Here is a 16413-nt window from a genome sequence, read left to right on the forward strand (position 1 = left end):
ACCATGCCCTCTCATAAATAAATAAGTAAATAAATAAATAAATAAATAAATAAATAAATAAATTTTTAAAAGGTCTTGGCCACATTCTTTTGATGAAACAGAGATAGTCATGAATAAGCCATGGCTTATCAAGAGTTGATTAAAGGGCCTCTTTCTAACATGGTGCACTCTGCCTCTCATACAACTTTGTTCTCTTTGCTTCAAATCCCCTCCAGCTCCCCTGAACGGGCACAGCGGTTATCACCTCATAATGGAGAGTTACTTAGCACTCCTGAATGCCTCAGCAATTTGGAAGGCACTTCTCTCCTAGGTGAGCCAAGGAGGCGTAGAGAGTTCTTTGAATCCTCTTCTTAGTGGGACCACAGAGAGCAGCCTTCTCTTTGCTTTTTAGAAAACACCTGCTGGCAACTTTGATTCTCTATTATTCTCTCTCACTGCCCACCCTTCAGCATTTATCACCATCTGTAATTATTTCTAAGTGTTTGGTTATTTCACTGCAGTGCCAAAAAGGCAATACAGAATCCATCTTCTGCATCTCCTCTCCGTTTTTGCTTCACCACTCTAAAGCTTACCCCCCAAGTAAAACACAGAAGCGAAATAAATACACTGTTCCTCAGGTGAGAAACACCGGGCTTGCTTGCCAAGCATCTTGCTGCTCCTGAGTTCTCATCCAGTGAAAGTCTGGCTTGTTTACCCCTTTAGTGCTACTAAATGGCTGTCTGGATAGGGATAAGCCTTCTTGCTGTAGCTGTGTCCTCTCTACCTAGCAGAGTCTGAAACCACTAGGCTTGCTGCCAACTCATTTGCCTTGGTCACCAGTTTAAATAAGTTGCTCACTAAGTCATGAAATGTTTTATACCATTTTTTGCTACTTTTAAAATTTACTTCATCAAATCTGCAGGGAATTTGGGGCCACTTACATGATTGTCCCTTTGTTCACTAAGAGATGCCTAGTGATAAATGCCACCAAACATCAAACCAAATAAACAGATTTATGATAGCTCTGGCACTCATGTAGTTCGGAGCCAGAGTGCTCTCATAATAGTATTTCAATATGCGTTGGTTAAACTTCGTCTCTCTCGTAAATGGATTTGCCGAGATTCAACTCTTCCCAGTGACAGTCGGGTATGACTTGACTTTAATTCAGAAGATCTCCCGAGTTGTCTGGAAATCATGAGGACTTGTTTACCTTATATTTAGCATGCAGTCTATATGCTTGTTTGAATAACTGAGTATGTTCCAAGAAACATACACCCATGCAGACACGCGCAGACACGCAAACTGCCTCTTCTGAGCAGAGTTTAAAGTTTGTGTCTATGATTTTCTGGCACTGATTCAACCAATTTCTTTTTTCTTTTTTTTAAATAAACCTTTAAGATTTATTTATTTAATTATTTATTTAATTATTTATTTATTTATTTATTTATTTATTTATTTATTTATGATAGACATAGAGAGAGAGGCAGAGACACAGGCAGAGGGAGAAGCAGGCTCCACGCCTGGAGCCCGACGCGGGACTCGATCCCGGGACTCCAGGATCGCACCCTGGGCCAAAGGAGGCGCTAAACTTCTGAGCCACCCAAGGATCCCCTGATTCAACCAATTTCTAATCAGGATCTTTCCAGTTATACATTTAAAAATAAATGGAGAAGTGCTTTTGGGAGTCATTATCTCACACATAAAGAAAATATCCCACAACACACGTTTATTCTCAAAAAGTTACAGAGCCTAGGTTTTTCTAAACAGTATCCTCTTTGCTCAAAATGCAATAGTCAGTTCAGGAACTGTCTATGCTAAGACTGCATGTGATGAATATAGGCCATTTGTACTTGAACGTATAAGATACTGAAGGCATTTGTTTTATATAGAATTATATGCTTATGTGCAGGGTTTTCCCACCCCCAACCCCTGCCAGATGAAAAATAAGGCTAAAAAGCCTTCAAGATTCATACTCTACCTATATTATACCAGAAGAATCCTAAAGAACTTTTTCCAGAAGTTATTTATTTTGTTCCCGATCTATTCTTCTAAGTAATAGTTTTGTTTATCACATTTCCCTCCTCTTGCCTTACAAGAAAAAAGTGTGGAAAAAGAAACCGAACACTGGCAACAAATCTGTCCAGTGGACAATAGTTGAAGCACAGTAGGTGTTGGCAGAGTGGATGAGCATCTGAAACATGGTAAATATGCAGCATGGGCAAGTGCTTCTGGTGCTGAATTTTGCCGCAGGACATGCTGAGGCAGACACTTGTATAGACAACTGCTTCTAAATATGTCACTATATCAGCAGGAAACAGAAGATCTCCCCACTTCTATTTTTCAATTCTGAAAATGGGTCCCTATGAGTAATTACGTGGTGAATTAGCAAGCATCCTGAATAAGCAACCAGTGCCAAGCGGTTGGACAAGAGGATTTTAAAGAGCAAAGAAAAACAGGAAGAAACCATCAGAATAAGCATTGAACAGACTTCCATATGATTCATGCCATGTGCAAGTGGCGTGTAAGGGGAAGAAGTGATGGAGTGTAATGTTTCTCAGGCAGTCCTGCTATCAAGCACTTACAAAGTGTTTTTAATCCTCTAATTGGGTTAAATTCATTTAATTAGCACTGAAAAGATGCAATTTAAGAGTTTAATAAAACGTTTTACATTCAGAACAGCTAACAGATGTTTTTCATTGTAGATGTGAAGTTATGCATGGTTTTCTTCTAGAAATTCGGTACTTTCCTAAAATAAGAAATACCTGTTTTTCTTCAATAAATGGTGACTGAAAAAAGAAAATTCACATGTATGGTGTTGCCTTTGTCATTCCAGAAAGATCCTTATTTTTATACTCTTCATTTCAGACTGTGTATCCCTACATTTACACACATTCCACACACACACACACACACACACACACCCCACACACACACGAGTGCACTCCTCAATTAAGATCTGAGCAAGAGCAAAGCTTCCTTTGGTTGACGAGGGTTAACAAGGGATCCCTGGACATTTTATTAAAAGCCCATATGATGTATCAGCCTCAGGGAAAGACGTTGGAGAGCATCATGAATCATGGTGTCCTTCATCAACTGGAGACATCCTACTTAGAGTGTGACTTCCTCTCAAGCAAAAAAGTTGCCAGGAAAACATTGAACATAGATTCCTTTGGGCAGCACTGCTAGGATATGGCGAGTGGTGAGGGGAAGTGGGATAAGTGGTTGAAATTATGGGACACCCGGGTGGCTCAGCAGTTGAGCACCTGCCTTTGGCTCAGCGCGTGATCCTGGGGTCCTGGGATCGAGTCCTGAATGGGGCTCTCTGTGGAGAACCTGCTTCTCCCTCTGCCTGTGTCTCTGCCTGTGTGTGTCTCTCATGAATAAATATAATATTTTTAAAAAAAGAAGTTGAAATTACATACTTGAATTGAATCTTCACATTCAGTGACTGAGCAGCTCCCAGAATCAGTAGAGGTGTAACTTTTCTTTTTTCCAAACTGTTTAATCCAGCTTTTGTACACTGCAGTACCAATCAGAATAATTGTGAAGCACTCAGAATCCACCAGTCACACAGTCACACAGGGCAGATATGCCAGAGGGCTCTGACTCCAAGTTACAGGTATAAAAGTACTGAAATTATAGAGATTCAGTCTATAGAAAACCTATCTTGATTAAATGATATATGCCTCCCAGCGTGGCTTACTCACTCTTCTCGATCTTCTTCTGCTATCACTTTACACATTTCCTGAATTCCTACCGTTAATGTAAAATAAAGCAGAAATACAGAATGATCTCCAAAAGGGAACTATTTGTAAGCTTGCTTTCTCAAAAATGAAGAAAGAAAATAGTAAGAGGAAGTGTGGCTAGAAAATGACATCTTTGAATGATTAATTGAAAGCTCACAAATTAGAATCATAACTCATCTTTTAAAGCGAGGTTTAAGAATTCCTTAAGTTATGTTCTGCTTTAGAAAAGAACATTCAAACTTTTAGGGCCAGTCTCCAAGAAAATATGCTTTGATATTTCTTTGAAGTTCAATTCAATATCTTTGTCTAAGGGGGAAAAAAATCACATCTTGACTGTAGAAATCATATTGAAACACTAAAGTGCTTACTTGTGCTGCTGTCAATCATACTCGTCACACTCGGTGACTGTCCTCAATCCAGGCAGAAAACCCATTCTCAGTTAACATGGATCAATTGGAAAGAATATAAACCACTCCACTGCCCTTAAGACATATAGACGTCAACTCTCACACAGGTTATTTGAGGCTCGGTAGGAATGGCGAGCGGCCTAGAAGGGCTCCTGACACACATGGAGATTCGATTGTAATGCCATGGTGTAAATTTGCATGAAATTTGTATGAAAAGAAAAAGTAATTGGAAATAATATATTAATGGTCTACCTTAACTATAGCCTCATTACTGTAAATGACAACAGCAGCATACTTCTAAGGTACTTCCCACTTTCATAGTGTTTTTCTTTGGATCCTGCCAGGGAGCTCGTGAGTTTAAATGGCGTGTGCCCACTGAATCACAAACAGACCTGGGCCAATATTATTTAGGTCTGAAAAATATACTTAATAAGGTTTCTGTAATTACAAAACCAGAGGATAAAGGTAATAAATGATAGTAATTTGGTAAAGCATTTTGTTCGGTGACTCAAAAATATTTTGGAGAGAGAAAATATCTCTGGTCTTGATAAAAGTCAACCTGGGAAGATTAAAAACTGGCTGATGAATTTCGTGCAAGAGGTAATTGTCAAGTATCCTAGATTCATTTTTGATACCTAATGGGATCTTTGAAGGGTCAGTGATATTTTATTTATGTTTTCAACATTGATCTTTAATGAGTAACTAAAGGCTTATTAATTAGATGTTACATGATGCCAAATCAGCTCCAAGGATTGTGGAAAAGTACAGATATAGTTTCAGAGAGATTAAAGACACCAGCAGGAATAAACAAAATTAATTCTAGGCTTCATACTTCAGAAAGATAGAGTACAAGACTTTGGATTCATTGCCTATTTGTCTTTCATCTTATTTTTATTGTGATTGTGCACCAATGTCACCTAATATATTTATCCAATTGATTTTGATGCTCACAGTAACCTCCTAATGGATCAGGTGTTATAGGCTATAATTTTAGAGGTGAATTTAAGGTACAGAGACATTAGATAAGGCCCCAGTGTCCACTACCTATGATGACACAGGTATTTGAACCTTGGTGCTCAAAATGGAGCCCAGAGCTCTTTCGCCTACACTATTCTATCTATCAGGAGAGTATGTTTTACATATTTACTTGCTGCATTTTTTTGTTACTCCTGGGTTAATATTTTTAAAATGACTAACATCATACCTTTAGGAAAAATGGAAGACTTGTGAAGAATATTTTAGGACAAAATATTTCTTTTAATTCTCAAAGCTTGACCTGAGCTTAAGTCAGAGGTTTAGCCCACTGAGCCACCCACATGCCCCTCAATACATGTATTTTTATCTATAAAGTTTAAAATTGAATAAAATTTCGTGATGTCATTGTCAGTAATTTCACCCACAGGAATATAATGATCATGAGTTAAAATGCATTATGTGGCTATGGAATTGCTCTGGTATCTATGGGTAGATATGGAATTGCTCTGGTATCTATATAACATTATAAAATAATGTTAAAGACATGGCTCTTAAGGCCAAAATACTTCTAATTTGGAAATATGAAAGACAGGATAGATAGCCAAGAGTGTTACATACATGTAAGTAGGAAAGGTTCAATAATTATGTGTTTTAGTTCCTAATCCATCTATGCCCTGGTTAAAACCATATGAAGATGTAATGAAGGTCATACAGGAGGAATATAATTTTGTTGTCATGGTATTTAGAAAAGACTAGCCAACAATGCCAGAAGCAGGAGACTGGTGAAAACAAGGCTTATTAGGGTTTTAGGAATGTGAGACAAGCAGCCACTGGACAGAAGTTTGATAGAGTAATGAGAGGAGTAATGCAGCTGAGATGTATTACAAGGGAAATGTAAGCCACAGTTCCTGTCAGATTTCTAAAGAAGAGGTGGGAATGATCTGCCAATTTTGCTTCATGATGATTGTAATGAACCTCTGTTTCAGAGCTGTTTCATTCTAATTCAGTCCAACTCCATGGACACAAGATCACATGCTTAATCTAATTCCGTGACTTTTTTCCTCAGTATCTTCCAAAAAGACATGTATTCATTACTAGGAACCAAAAGCATTAGATTTAACAGTGGTGAATAAAATAAGGGTGACTTCCCACAGATGTATTCTTGAATTAAATATATGTAACAGGAACAGTGACCCTACAGAAAATGCATACAGTATGTAAATACAGGTGCACAAGGATTATTCTTAAGTACCACTTCTCTAAGTAAATTCTGGAATGGGAAAAAAAAGGAAACAGTCTTGTATTTCTCTGAATGCCGGCCTATTCAGTAAAAGAAAATCAGAAATTTAAACTTGTCAGCTCTAATTGCCCGATAAACTGACATAGTTTAACTTGACACGAATGTTATCTCTGTCCTTAACATTTTTCTGGCCTTCTGGAAACTTTTTTTTCAATTTCCTCGGTAAAAACAACTCGTCACAAGTCCCAGAGACATCATAAGTGCATTTAAACCTTAACCCTTAGAAGACAGAAGCACTCTGTCACAAATCTGAGGATCAACACTTACCCTTCTAATCTTTATAGGTTACTTTTCTGAATAATGATTCTCTCTTAGCAAAGGCCACAAATTCCAACTCTGGAATGGAATGGCAATGTTTCTTCTACAGAAATAAAAGTAACTAGGCACGTTATGAAAATAACCATGAAGTTTGCACTATGGTTTTCCTATCCATTTTCTCTTCCAGAATTTGAGTAACGTAGATTTCCAGTGAAAGGTATTGTTTCTATCATGTCAATGGATGATTTTTTTATGAGCTGTACTAAGTCACAATATTGAGACTTCATCCAAGTGGAGGTCTTGACATCTAGTTTCCCAGAATGGGAGTGAAATATAAGAGATGCTCTAAATTTGTGTATGTGTTCAAATTTACTTATTTGCAGCACAAGGAAATTTTCCAGTTTCTGAGGACCAATCCAGAAACATAAGTGACAGGTGGTGAACCTGTCACTTCCCGTTGCTTGGTGAATTATATTAATCTGAGTGTTCTGAATAATTCCAGTCTATAGGCAGCATATTTCTGTGCTTAGGAAGTTACCATGTTCTATTTGCTTAGGAAATTTGACTTTTTGTAATACTTCACCTTGCAGTTAATTTTTCTGTGTCATCTTTGCATTGGCTATTATTCTACTTGCTCAAGTGCTTTCATTCCATAGAATGTCTTATGGCTGCATCTGCACTTTAGACTATTCGAATTGACATATACAGTTTTATTTTATTATGTTCATTTTAAATACCATTACTAATTTAAAATTGATGTCCTCTGTCAACAACAGAGAAGCAGCAGCATGAGTACCATTTCTTGGAATTAGAAGCTCTAAATCACCACCTCATTCTAAAGAACTATGTGACTTCTGGAAAGTCACTGTACCTCTCTGAACCCATCTTACATAATGAAGATGATGGGGCTGAGGGAAATGCCCTCTACTGTCTCTCTCCAACAATTCTAAAACATCTAATCTTACTTACAATATTCACCAATGTTTCTGCCTTTTTCCATCTTGTGAAGGCAAGAACATGGCAGGAGAGTGGAGCGAGATGGTGTGTGTCATCGCCCCAGAGGTATTCTCTAAGATGCATAAAGGGAATACTAGCTAGCCTCACTTTCTTCCTCCTTTATGGACCTTCTGTAGGAAAAACAAAAAGAAAGGAGGGAGGAGCTAGGAAAGAACTGCAACCAAAAGGTCACCACTGTTTGAGAGAGTAGTATCCCGTCCTGTGTATGCAGGTGCATTTCAGCGATACAATCTCAGCTACACTTGGTGGACCAAGATGGAGAAGCAGCAAGGAGAGAGACATAGTTAAAATAGTCCTGGTATTTCCACTAGTCATTCTTCCCAGGAGAGTCAACTGCTGTGGGTGACATGAATTCTTGGTCCTCCATGACCTCATGTTCCTTATAATTCAAGCAACTCGACATGCTGAGTGGGCTTCAAGGGTATTCCTGACTCCCCCTGAATTTTGCCTTGAGTGCTCACTTTAAAACCTACTTATCATGTGATGCTGGCGTAGGTTCCAAATATATTAAGTGCCAAAGCAAAACAAAACCAATAAAAACAAAATTTAAAATACAAATCAGCTTATCATAAAAGAATCTCCATACTGCCCATAAAGATCTGTGCTTTAGAAGCAGTGAGTCAAATTATAAGAGAAAAGCAACAAAAATAAATTCTTTAACTCCTTAAAAATGAAATCAACCATCTCTTTGATTTTTAAAAATTTTATTATACTTATTATTTTTTAATTTTTATTATTTGGGATTTCTCATAACACACACACATAAACACACACGTACACACACACACTCTTAACAGCTATTGCCTCTAAACAACTTCCTGTGCTAGAATTGTTTCTTGATAATTGAATCCACCAGGTGGAAGGGTAAGTAGATGGGTAAAGTGCAACTGCAGACTCCCTCAGAGGAAAAAAAAAAAAAAGATTTTATTTATTTACTCATGAGAGACTCGCAGAGAGAGGCAGAGATACAGAGGGAAAAGCAGGCTTCCTGCAGGGATCCTGATGTGGGACTCCATCCCCAGACCCAGGATCACTCAACCACTGAGCTACCCAGATGTCCCGAGAAAATTTTATAATCATTCCAACTTTTGAGGTTAAGCCAGATGTTCTAGAGATGTATTTGGAGGGGAGAAGAAAATCTCATTTAACATGAAGTGTTAAGGGTCCATTTCCTTATTTTCCTACAGAAACCAGTCATCAAGCCCAACAGAGGAGCAGAGGGCACAAGGACCAAGGATTTTAGGTGTGTTGAGGGCCATTCCTCTAGAGCATAATTAACATCTACACTACTATTCTTGTCAAGAAAGGGAAACACTGAATATGTTAATGCTTGGGAATGCAGTAATTCTTTTACTCCTGTTCTCACTTAGAAGTTCTGTTAAAACTATAGTTTGCTTTAAAAAAAGAGAAACTCATATCACAATTCATAGTGAAGAAATTCTCTTGTTAAGTTTGATTGGATGATTTCAAAAAAGAAGAAAGAAAAATAGCTAGAGAGCTTTACCAGCCCATCATTTTTGTAATCCATTTGGATGTGAAGTATACAGGGATTTTTCATACATCGAGTTTTCTTAGCAAAGCTTAAGAATGAGCATATGTGCATATGCAAATGAAACTAAAATGTCCACTAAATGCTAATTATGAAATCATTGGATCTACTTCAGAAAACTTAATCTTACTGGTTCCTAGAGTCTATAATTTCCAACATCCACACAGCACACTTTCCTATCTCAAAATACTAGTTCTTGAATTAATAAGGATGATACACATGCATTCACTAACAAGTATGCTGTTAAATAAACAGGAAATGTGGCCTGTGCCTTGTTCTCTAATGATATGAAGGAAGCAGATGGCTTGAGAAAAGATGTGTCAGTACACGGTGGTATATCATAAACAGGAATAGATTTCTAGCTCACCTCAGATGCAGCCTTTTTTTCCAGTCCCTACAGTTCACTAAGTGCTGTCACTCAAGTTGAACTTAACCGTGTCAGAATTTTGATTCATGCCTTTAGACACTTAGGCAGTATCTATATGTCACAAACTGAGTTGTGGCCATTTTCACAATCGATACTGATCGTCTCAGCCAAAAATGATCATAGGTTAATATACATCTGTCATTGAGATAACTAGAGAGAATGGAATGGCTTGGCTTCTCTCCATTCATTTGGTACATTTTGTAAGGTACTCAAATACTGTGATCCAGGAATATGTTCTTATGGAAAGAAAAAAAAAATCAAATCCAGCACATCACAGCAAAAATAACATGACAATAATTTAACATCAATTCCAAATAACAATAATAATCACATAATTGGCCTGTTAATGTAATTTGGACATTTTGTCAGTCTCACTAATAATTTATATTTAGTAATAGCTGGTGAGGCAGTAACATCACAGGCCTGGATTGCTCTAATAACTGGCACTGTAGCTAGGTACTAAAGATATAGGTCTTGAGGTAGTGAAGAAACAAAGAATCACGAGAAAGAAAAGTGAACTACAATGAAAGACCGTGAAGAAACTTTGAGCAGCCCAGAAGGAGAAAACACTAAATAGTAACTTCAGGTCTTATAAAGGAGTTCAGAAGACACTCTTAGAGATTGCTTATCTTGTCATATTTTTTTTAAATTGTATATGTTTACAAACACAATCTGCTCATTTGTAATGAGCATTTTAATTAAACAAATGAAAACGGTTTTGAAAATTTCATTATAGACCTGACCATCTTAGGGATTCAAAGGGCTTTGGGATGGGCAGACAACCAAATTAACACACTTCAAACAGCATTAACTCCTAAAATATTAGTGATGACCATTAACCAGAAATAATTAATATAAATATAAATAAGTCCTCAGTGTTACCTTGACCTTCACCACTACTCATTCACCTGGACACCAACTTTCAAGATGACTCTCTGCATAGGGAAAATATGGTTTATAGTTGTCATTTCTAATTCTCTTTGTAAAATTAGGTATCAGCTCCTCATCTCCTGCAAACAAACATATCTTTAAAAAGTCATTGAATCTTTATTTTATCAGAAGGAAAAAAACATCTAATGGCAAATTAACACCATGCATATGAGGAAGATCTTTAGTGTCTCTTGGTTCATGACTTTGGCTTTCTTCAACTTTATGCCAAAGAATTAAAGGACAATTTGTAACCATCGGCATATATTCATAGTCTACTTCAGGAGCCCAGTCAGGCATGATCCTTTAGAAACACAAAGTATGGGGGATCCCTGGGTGGCGCAGCCGTTTGGCGCCTGCCTTTGGCCCAGGGCGCGATCCTGGAGACCCGGGATCGAATCCCATATCAGGCTCCCGGTGCATGGAGCCTGCTTCTCCCTCTGCCTGTGTCTCTGCCTCTCTCTCTCTCTGTGTGACTATCATAAGTAAATAAATAAATAAATAAATAAAAAAGAAACACAAAGTATACTTCTTTAGCTCTGCATAAGGTTTTTGTAGGGTATTCACCTGAGAGGAGATACATTTTGGTGGCCGTGAGAATAATTACCAAGAAGCAATGCTTTTGATTCCGTGAGAAACTCCAAAAGAGAAAGAAATTTTGTTCAGTTGTATTGCTTAAAGGGAGGATGCTCAAGCTATATGGAATCTTAAATAGTCTATTTAATCCAGTAATATTGTTTTGTCTTCTCTCATCTGTGTCATCTTTTAGCAAAATAGGCTTGGAGAATATAATTAAGTTATATATAATAATATATATAATATAGTTATGTAAGCAAAATTAATGCTACTATCAACTTGGTAATTCGAAGATAGCAAGTTATGGATGAATAGATGGATATATATATACACACACACGCATATGCATATGTAGAATATATATATATATATATATATAGTATCTCTGAGTAATTTATTAGTTTTTACCATGGTTGCAATATATGTTTTTTTTTTGTTCTATTTACATTCCATGCTGACAGAAAGAAAATTCTGGGGCATTTCAGCCACTCTTAGTGATTGATTTTGAACCAAAGCCATACCAATTGTTCTAGACGACAACTTGACTTTATAAATCTTGCCGAAGGTTCACAGATCTAAGAACTTTTGACTGTCATCTAGATTAAAAAGTCAAGGTTCACTGTGCAGGTCACTTCTATTAGAGAGAAACTAACTGACATCCTTAGCAGTATTGATAATGTTTGGCAAGAGCCAACTGTCTTGTGATTTTATTGATGTGGTAGACTGAGGCACATAAGCCAACTCAAGAAGTCAAAACAAGATTCAAGTGCTCTAACTATACTTTACTCCATAAAGTTAAAAAGAATCTATGACTCAGAGTCTAAAAAGAAACTATGACTTAAGAATTTACTGATAATTTTTACTTTCAATGAAGATATGCTAGGTTATAGTTATTTTTGTTATGATCCATCTGTACAATGAATGTGATTTTTGGTGAGTATATGATGTGCAACATTCCAAGGATTTTTACTAAAATATTAAAAATATCAGGGTATATTTCACTCATTCTTACTACATCTCTTTGTATCAACTCACATGACTACTCTGAATTTTTAAAAATATTTATTCTGAGTTATTATCCTTATTATTGGCTTATAAATTATATACATACTTAATAGAAAGCATTATTTCCAAACTGATCACACTTGGATTTGTGGTGGATGATCATAAAGGATTTTGAAATTGCATTTAGACCAGTCAGCCTTTGCAGTTTGGATTTCAGTTGGAAGGATGTTCATTGGCTTTGGATCTAGTGATTTACCAACAAAACAAAACAAAACAAAAACAAAGACTTTCCCACATTTGCTCTTGTTTTTCATACAATAATTTTTCTCGTCTCTTCATTCTCTGGTTTCCTGAATACATTCTTCCAAATCTTCCAAAGTTCTTTCTAGATTTCAACCTTGTCTCACCCTCCCTAGTCCTTACCCTTTTAGGTATAGGAGAGGTTATAATTTCATACTTTTCCAGGTCCTTGCCTCCCTCTCTACTTTTTATTAGTTCACTTGCCCCAGCCCACACTCCACAAAGAGTTCCTTCATTAAGCTATTTTTATCAGTACTTTTGAAGTCTATCTCTTCCATGCCAGGACATTGAAAGATACCCTAACAATGCCAGCTCATGGAGAGGCATATTTTCACATTGAGATTTGATGGATGCCTCAAAGCCTTCTCTATCTCAAAATCCCATTCATCTGCCATCATGCCTCAAGCTTTCATGTGTGTGAATTGAAACGGCTTTATATGGCTCTTACTGAGGTGTAGATATTTTTCCAAAGGATAACACTTAGCATTTTAGTCAATAACATTATAAGATTAATGAGTTTGTCAGAGTAGCCAACCACCAATTATGCCCAGGAGACAGGTCATTTTGATGAGACATATTGGAAGATAATAAAAACGTATTTAATTGCAAAGGGACAGCAGACCTAGATAGGAAGCATATGTGATTAGTTATAACTCTTCCAAAGAAATTGTTGAAATAACTCAGAGGAAGAAAAAATAAAGGACCTCTCAGGATATAAGGTCAAATTTTGCTTATGAAGATTTCTTCTCCTGGCAGTCCTTCCCCCTTTTTTTGTTTTATTACATTAACTATGAAACTTCATTCTGAGAGTAATGCTAGTTTCCCTAAAATTTTGCATGTAAACATTATCTTAATCTTGAGAAATTTGTAAATATTTTTATTTAGATAGTAAAGTACATCGATGTTGCAACAAATTTTTCCTATCTCAGAAAAATGATAATGACTTACGTTTCATAAAATCATAATGATGAGTTTTTGGTGATAAATATGGCAAAATATATCTGTTGAATAGTTGGGACTTAGGGTCAACTACCAGTAACATCAAAATATTAAAGAGATGTTTTCTCATGTCAGAAAACTATGGTCTCTGATTGGCAATAGGCTGAGCAGAATATAATGCAGGGAATCTCAGCTGAATTTGTATAGATGTTATAAAATTCCCATGTAATACTTATTATTTTAAGAGAGAAATTTATCTTTCAAAGACCAATATTAATGAAGTAATTTCTCTGGATTTGCAAGGTGCATTCAGAGATAAACATACATTTTAGATTGGAATGGGTAATTCTGTGCATCACCCTGAGAGGGCAAGATTTTTCTCCACAATAGTCTATTATACAGGCCATTTTCAATAATGAAGTAATGCCATTTTCAACAGTTCCCTCAGGAGATTCTTTCAAAATACAACATTAAACTTCTCATTTTTTAGAGTAGTTTTCTTTATGTGCAACTGAATTTAAGCAATGAATTTTACCATGATATTCCATGTGTAATCTAATGTGACATATTAGCTTCTTTTAAAATTACCTTTTTCCCTAAAATTTGTGAAAAATAATTTCATCCTTTAAAGTTCTAAACCAGTATATTTACAGGGTCTAAACCACATTTAAGTTTTTAATATAGTCCCTAATCCACTTAATTTTTTCTAAATATCTTCCCATTCACTTGAACATACCTGTACCAAAGAGCTAAATCCTATACAACTATTGCATCTCATTAGGGCTCTGCTTTAGAATAATTGCTAATTACTTTGGTGTCTTCAGGCTTTAAAGAATTATTTTGTTATGTATCCTGTGAGTCTGGACTTCTGAAGATATCTAAAGAGTTCTGATGGTTAAAGGATTTATGAACTTTCTGACATGATCAAATAGTTTGATAGGACATAGGAAGCAACCTAATTATGTTTTACTTTGGGGCATTCCACTTGCTTCAACTCCAAAGTAGGATAGTGCATAAGTGCTTTTGAATGCAGCTGTTTTACATTTATTAATACCATTTAGACATTACAAATATTATCTTCTTGAAATTTTATGCCATGAACTCTTAGCAATATTTCTTATGTGTGGATAAAAACTGTTTGATTACTATTTTCTAAATGTAAATTACTTGTCACATAATGTTTTATGTACAGTTTTTATGCTCGCTCACTGATTTGAGGGCTCAGAACAAACTTTATTTATTCAATTGTTTAGAAATATATCCGGTAATTATCTACAATGTTCCAGGCCATGGTAACTCATGCAGTTATCAAAAAGCAAATTACCTGACTTTGTGGTGCTTACATTCTACTGTGAGAGCTAGGTCATTAACAAATAAATATATTGTGACAGGTAGCAATGAGTGCTATCAGGAAAAATTAAGCTGGGTAAGAAATAGAGTGACTGGGTAGAGGATATTTTGTTTTTATAAAGTGTTCAGGAAATGTCTCTATGATTGAAAATGCAATGAGTGAATGCATTTCTCTAGGGCAAATGAGAAGACCATACAGACAGAAATAAGCAAATCTGAAGGCCCTGAGACCTCAAGAATCTTGGTGTATTTGAGGAACAGAAGTTAAATGGAGCTGAGAAAGGTTGGGTGCAGGAGAGCAGGTGGGACAGTGGGGGAGAGGAGTTCAGAGAGTTGGGCAGGAGCCAGATCATGTGAGAATTTGGGGCCATGGAAAGGAGCATGTCTTTTACTCTGATCTGATGCGAGGCAAAGGAGGCAAAGGCATTCTGCTTTAACTATTGTGTTAGGTTTTGTAGCCCCCAAATATATCTATGTCCTAGTCCCCAGAACATGTGACAATGTTATCTTCCATGGCAAAAGAGTCTTTGCAGATGTGATTAAATTTAGGATTTTGAGATGAGATTATCCTGGATTATCCACCTGGCATTATGTAATCACAGCAGTTTTCATAAGAGGAATTCAGGAGGAGTTTGAAGAGATGATGTGATAAAAGAAGTGGAGATTGGAGAGATGTATTTTGAAGTCAAGGAACATGGATGGCCTCTAGAAACTGAAAGAAGGAAAGAGGATGGATTCTTGCACAGAGTTTCCAGAAGGAAACAGTGCCATTGACATGCTGACTTTAGTTTAATGAAATTGATTTCAGACTTTTGACCTCTAGGACTCTAAGAGAATAAACTTATGTTGTTTTAAGCCACTGAGCCTGTGGTAATTTGTTACCGCAGCAATAGGAAACTAATATAAGAATACTAGTCATATACTTATAATTCCAGTTGACCCTTGAACAACACGGGTTTGAACTGCATGGGTCCACTTAGATATGATATTTTTTTTGTAGATACAGTAGAGTACTACAAATTATTTTCTCTTCTTTATGATTTTCTTTTTTTTCTTTATGATTTTCTTAATAATATTTTTTCTCTAGTTCACGTTATTGCAAGAACACAGCATATAATACCTACAACATACAAAATACGCATTCATCAACTATTTATGTTATCAGTAAGACTTGTGGTCAACAGCAGGATATTAGTAGTTAAGTTTGGGACGAATCAGAAGTTATGTGCAGATTTTCAACTGAATGGGAATCAGTGCTCCTAACCTCCATGTTGTTCAAGGGTCAACTATATATCTATCTAAATCAATTGATTGAAATAGATGGATAGATAGATAATAGATAGATAGATAGATAGATAGATAGATAGATAGATAGATAATAGATGCCTCTAGTTAGAGACTGGAATGTTGAAAGAGTGGAAGACGGTTCAGTCAGTAGAGCATGAGATTCTTGATCTTGGATTTATGAGTTGAAGCACCATGTTGAGGATTGAGCTTTAGAAAAAAGTAGAAGGGTGTCCTGTTAGGAAGCAATAGTGGCTTGAGCTGGTAGGTTTTCAGAGAAGTAGGTAGACTAAATAACTTACTGATTGACTATGTGTCTTGAATAAATGATAGATGTTATATAAGTTTTCTATTACTGAGTAACAAATTACCAC

At 36.3% G+C, this 16413-nt stretch overlaps 1 protein-coding gene and 1 long non-coding RNA gene across 7 annotated transcripts in view; one reads left to right on the forward strand and one right to left on the reverse strand.

Moving 5' to 3' along the window:
- LOC140608039 (uncharacterized) overlaps positions 1-3519 on the reverse strand; it is a 55771-nt gene extending 52252 nt beyond the window's left edge. Inside the window, exon 1 of the long non-coding RNA XR_012009984.1 lies at positions 3402-3519. This is a non-coding gene — a long non-coding RNA (uncharacterized lncRNA). The remainder of the gene's footprint in view (positions 1-3401) is intronic.
- The window catches only part of PCDH9 (protocadherin 9), an 885615-nt gene that overhangs the window by 856026 nt on the left and 13176 nt on the right, over positions 1-16413 (forward strand). The window lies entirely within an intron of this gene.

The sequence above is a fragment of the Canis lupus genome, chromosome 17 (genome assembly GCF_048164855.1).
Source record: "Canis lupus baileyi chromosome 17, mCanLup2.hap1, whole genome shotgun sequence".
NCBI lineage: Eukaryota > Metazoa > Chordata > Mammalia > Carnivora > Canidae > Canis > Canis lupus.